We start from the raw sequence: 6,357 nt of genomic DNA on the forward strand, positions 1-6,357 counted from the left end.
CAATGTTTATACATAATGCAGTTTATATGAAGTGCTCAACGAGCAAATAAATACAAGAAATAATTTTTGTTTCTTTTTTATGGAAACAAAAGGGTTTATAATATTATATATATATATATATGGGAGAATTTACGAAAAGAACAACAACAGACGAGGACAGGTGGTGTAAACAACAAAAGGATGTATTAGTTTAACGCTCGGGAATAGAGAAATTCTTTAACGTTTCGAGCTACGCTCTTCAACAGAAAGAAGTAAGGAGAAAAACAAGGAGAAAAAAATTTAAATGTCGTGTACATGTGTGTGTATGTGATTGTGTGTGTTTGTATGTATGGTGTTTATTCTTTTTTGACTCACTCCAAGCAGCTAGGGACAATGTGATTGAATGTATCTTTCCAATTTGTGTTTCATTATATTGTTTTTGACAGTCTCAAGGATGAATGCTTTGGTTTCGTGCGGTAGTCATAAAGACTATGAACTCAGTTTTATATCATATTCTACTCAGCTAGAGTGAAGACGTTTCTTTAATCCCTTCTAATTTGTTCTGTCTGTAAGGCATTGACCACGCTACCGATGTCCCAGCCATTGTATTAAGAAGATATTCTGATATTTCTCTAATAGTTCTCTAAGCTCCAGGTAATTTTACCTCAACAGAAAATAGCGTATTTTATAGCTATTTATATCAGTTCTATTATATTCTCGACCTTATACTTTCTAGTCTCTACAGCAAGTATTTTATAATTTTCTAGTTCATAAAGACACGTAACTTACTGTATTAGTGTAAATACATTTCTGGGTTATAGTTTAAATGTAATATTACGCTTATTTATGCGGTACTCAGGAGGATTACAACTAGTTAATAAGAGGCAAAAGAGAAAGTAAAGCAACGGCAAGATAAATCAAGAAAATTGTAACAATAGCTAAATGGATATGAAAAGTAACAGATGAAAAAACAAACCATAAAAGGTGAAGATTAAAAAGATTTTGTTGTGTCTGGGGAGAGTCATACTGCCTTGTGGAAAAGAGAAAATAGGCAAGTCAGAAGAATATTTAATGGATTTCAGCAAGCATAAAATTTTTGAGTGATTGCAGTTAAGTAACAATTAAAGATTGCCATGTGCACAGTGTTCTCCACTTCAAAAATTCTGAGCATAAAAATTGTTTCCAGAATTTATAGATGCAGCACTGCGCTTTGATTTCTTTAGCATAATTCAATGGGGAAGACATTACATTTAAAATGTGTTCAAAGTTGTCGGAGTAGCGATATCAGATAGCCTTGTAGATCACTGCCAAGTCAGCGGCTAGATGTCGATGTTGTTTAAAATAACAAGATATTGATTGATAAGTGATTGATAAAAACTTTCCTGTGGTCACATTTCTAAACAGTTTACAATAGATCTATATTCTGCATAACGGGTGTATTCCAGACTGGAGATGTATCTCTGAAATTGAGCTTTTAATAGATGACCAACAAATGGCTGCAAAGGTTTTACTAAGCGATTCTGAGAGAACTCAAGTTGTTTTAGCCTAGCTTGTTGAAGATAATAACTTGGACGCGCTAACACTGAGATAATAGTAAATCATGGGATTTTCTTCATGAAGTACATTGGTTTGCACTTGCCTAGAGCTTATTTAAGTTGGTATTCAGTAATCTATTGCGTAGAATCCGTTTTCATTTATTTCATGATAAGCCTTGTTGTGTATTTTATCTTAGCAACTTTCATGTTAGCGTATATTTGGTTACTATATGCTTGGAACAACAACGGACTTTGATTAAATCAGTGTGGAACTCCAGATATCATCGCGTAAAATACATAATGGTGTCCCAGCACTACATGACTTATATTTTACGATCAAGTTTGAAAGACATCAGCCATAAAGCTTAGCGCTGATGATTGTTGCTGAGTTTCACCAAAAGACATTTGTCCGCCACAGAATTAAGGACCTTGGTGAAATCGAGATAAACGACATACCCGCATGAGCTACTCGTAGTTCAAGAAATTTTATATATTGTCCAGAACTGGAGTTATGGATGAATCAAAATTGCGAAGGTCGAATGAATTTATAGGAGCACCGGACATGTCACAATGCCAGGAAAAGTGATAACAAATTAATGTATAGATGTAAATAGCAAAGCCAAGATATCTTCAAGACTATAAGACCAGTTCAAATCCAGGGTAAAAGCTAGAAAACCGTTCGACTTTGTGACCAGTAAAACGTTTCCCGATTCACCTGAAAGTAGTAAAATCAATAGTAATGTAAACATGAATTACTTTTTTTTCCTAAATATGACTCTAAGGACGTCAGAAACTACGTTTTATATGACATATCGGAGGACATTAAACAATCCTAAGTAGAAGTATTGTCGTATTAATACAGACTTCGCAGAGAAATAATACCTGTTGTAACTAATTCATGAATTGTTGAACATTTTGAGCAAAGATAGATCACACTACCTCTGCAATGATCAGGGCCATTTCTACGAATAACTTTTAGTCAACCACGTAATAAATGTAATCACAGATAATAGAATGTTCGCATACTTCTCTGACTTTAATGAAATCAGGATCAATATTTTGAGAGTAAAAACTGAGATGGTGAACTTTGTTGCCTTTGGTGATCATTTAAAAACAGAAAGTTGTCAATAGATTTAAGCATATCATGATTCAGAATAAATACTGCACTGTTCTCGTTTCGTGAAGCGGAACTTTACCGGTACTCTCCATAGATGATTTGATATCCCCAAGCCAATGGTAGCAATCCTAGTCAAGTACGATAAACGACGCGATTTTCGAACCTAACATTTTCAAAAGCTAATCAGTAACCATCTCAGAGAGGCTTCAGAAAATTCATAGCCGTCTTGTTTTAGACTCCGGTTGGTCGAAGTTGCAAATATTTTGAGCGATGTATTCAAGATGCCGTTATTTTCGCTATTACTCTGTCTAGTCTTGCTACTTTACAACTTAGTTGAGAAGTAAATTTAATTTCTTAGTAGATAGCTAGAGTATTTCTGTCTGTTACTTTATATGTTGCATGCAGATGTTTTAAGTAATAATTTAATTTTGTACGTAATATTCCTTCCTAAACTTTTCTGTTATTTCTATGCATTGCACTCTGTGTAGTTCATGAAACTCATGTTTTTTGTCAGTACGTTTGGTTTAATTCTCTTTTTTTTTTCTTTGTATAACATTTTAATGATATTATTAACTTTCCTATCTTCAAAGTTATCTTGGCATATCTTTCTAGACCGAATTTCGTTTCAATTTCTCAACTCAGTTAGAGTACTGACAATAATAGTGTTTCAAATGTATCGTACAATTCAGCGTCATCCATTTATGACACATGGTTGATTCTCCTTCTGTTAACGTAAAGCAGACAACTAGTTGAGAGAAACGGTGTCTTAGGAATACTCTCTTAAGATTCGTTTTTATTTCTTTCTTGTTTTTTATTACTAGAATTGTTTACTTTTTATTCACTACATGTGTGACATACCTGCTTATTATTGGAGCCCACGGATTTTACAAATATGTCACTAGAATCGTGCGTGTGAACAGTATGTAAAGCTTTATCGTAATCGCTATATGCCATATTCATACACATCTTTTTAATTTATAGCCTTTGATTATTGTTTTTTTTATCAATAAGTGAGCGATTATCTTATCTTCTTCAGGAAGTGGAAGTAAGTTGTTACTTCTAGGTTATCATATATTCTCCGAGCTTTTACTGTAGTTAAGGCTTTGTATTCTTAAGGTAGAAAGGTCATGGGTTCATTGTCTTTGAGATTCACTGTTTTTTATTTAGTTTTCGCTTTAGGTGGTATTGTGGCTATATTTCTCTCTATGTGCGACGATCAGCTTTTGTTTTTTGATCTTTCAACAAAGCAGTAAATATATCGCCTATACTTTCTGTATTCTAGAAGAATATTTCAGTCAGATATCTGTGATTATATCACTTCTTAATCCATTCGAGTTATTTATTTTGCTTTTGTTTCTTAGTTCAGGTGCTGCATATGACTTGCGTTCTTGACTGTAGCAATCCTATTGCTGTTCATAATCCATCCCAGGATTTTTATACTTGCCTTGAAAGAAGGACTGCAATGATTTTTATTGGTTTTTATATAGCTTTTAATAAAATTGCTTTGGTTTGGGGTTGATTCGTTTGCATTGTTTAAATAATTGCTGTTTTCATAATAGATTCTTTGCAATTTAGAAAAGATCTCTTTTCCATATTTGATTTCAGGTACATTATGTTTGTTATGCTATATTTCTGTCGTCACATTTTCTTGTATTTGTTTTATTTTGATCTTTAATTCTGGACCGAGTGTTCTTTCAATTCATTATTTTATTTCTCTCTCTCTGTAGGTTTGTTTCTCATGTTGTCTGTTTCATCATTCATATTTCTGTATGATGTGTTGCAATGTAGAACCAGCTTTCTTTTTTTTTTTTAATTGATTACTGCATAATGTATTATGGTAATATAGAGGCTTGAATATGTTCAATTTTGCATTTTTTCATTGTTGTTACTTTATTATTACTTTTTATGCTTAGACTGAATTTTTTTCATTTGGCCCGATGGAATATCTAGAGATTTTATTTCTTAAATCATTTTCCCCTTTACATTATGGACATATTCTAAATTTACCTCCTTAGAATTTTCTGTTCCCGTGTTCACTTTTGCTCATATTTGAGGTTTTGTAGTTGCGGTTCGACTTTTGTTGGTCATTAATATGTAGCTATGCCAGTGATTGATGCTTTGTGTTTTATTAGTTACTTTATTTGTTCTGCTTTTACAAAGTCTATCTTCATCATTTATGTTTCCAGTATTATATGCTTTAACGTTTGTATTTTCGCTCTCTGCATTCCTATTACTGCCTGATTTCTTTTTCTTTGTCAGTTGTTTGTAGTTTCTTTTTTCTTTTCTTTCTTGAAACCTTTCTATTTATATGTTAGATACTCAGATACATTTTTAAATTAGCGAATGTATCGTATCAAATTACCATGTGCGTAGATGTTCATAGTTAACTTTAAGATCAAGAGCCAAGGTTATTTTTTCCTTTCCTTATATAACACGTATATGTTGAGGTTATCTCGTTCTGGAGGGTAGAATGCTGCTGTAAAATATGTACAATGCAGACGCGTATTGTTCTGATGTCTATGTATGTATTTTTCTGCTTTATTTATAGGGCTTTAGAAGTAACTACAGGCTCTTTCGTGTTTAAAACAGTCATTATTTTGCCAAATGAAAGATTGTATTGATTAAACAATCGTTCATTCACTGCACAATATTACAGTAATCAAATTAACTTATTCAGTCATTCATAAACAACTTACCTCGGCCCAACGGAATCTTCTACGCTTCTTTACATCCTCTGCACCACCACTTGACATACAATTTATTCCACTACTTGACCTATTTGTATCTTATAATAATGCTACTTGTCATTACGTTACTTAGCTCATGAGTAACGCTTTCACGTGATTACAGAAAAAGAGAGAGTGAAAGAAAAGAGGGAGAGAGAGAGAGAGAAATAGGATGAGGCGAAGAGTGAGGCAGAAAGTGAGAGATAAAGAAAAGGAGGGAAAGGGAAATGACGGATAGAGAAGTGTCCATTATATGTGGTAGGGGAACGTGATATTTATTACTCGGTTAAATAGGTTAGTTGAAGGTAGTGATATAGAGGAGAGTCAAGCATATAATTTTAGCTGATGGGTGATGTTCTGATGGTGAGATTAATGGAAAGCAGAGAAAAAGATAGATGTGTATATATATATATATATATATATATATATATATAAATATATATTCCTTCCCATCTCACCCCATTCCTTCCCATCCCACCACATTCCACCCCATCCTACCCATCCCATCCGTTACACCCCAAACCTGATTACCCCACTTTCGCTTCCCCCACCTCCCAACAGCTTCACATCACTCCACGCTACACCCTATTACACAACACATCACAACACACTACCACGCACACACCAGCACTGACCGATTCCCATCCCCACATGTTTACACCTTCTCACCTACATACACGCACCTTTGTTTTGGGATCACTACTTTTTTGTTATCTCCCCTTCTTCTTAACTCTCCTGTGTGACCCTTCTGTCCGGTATTCGCTATGATAGATCGCTGACCACTACACATATTTTTTTCTCACCTTGTTTCTTTCTGTGTTCCTTTCTGTTGAAGAGCGTAGGCTCGAAATTTTAAAGACTTTCTCCGTTCCCGAGCGTTATACAAATACATCCATTTGTTGTTTACACCACCTGTCTTCGTCTGTTGCTTTTTCGTGAATTCTCCCATATATATATGGTGGGGGAGGGGTGGCGATGGCGGTGGCGGTGGCGGCGGCGG

The sequence above is a fragment of the Octopus bimaculoides genome, chromosome 3 (genome assembly GCF_001194135.2).
Source record: "Octopus bimaculoides isolate UCB-OBI-ISO-001 chromosome 3, ASM119413v2, whole genome shotgun sequence".
Classification (NCBI taxonomy): domain Eukaryota; kingdom Metazoa; phylum Mollusca; class Cephalopoda; order Octopoda; family Octopodidae; genus Octopus; species Octopus bimaculoides.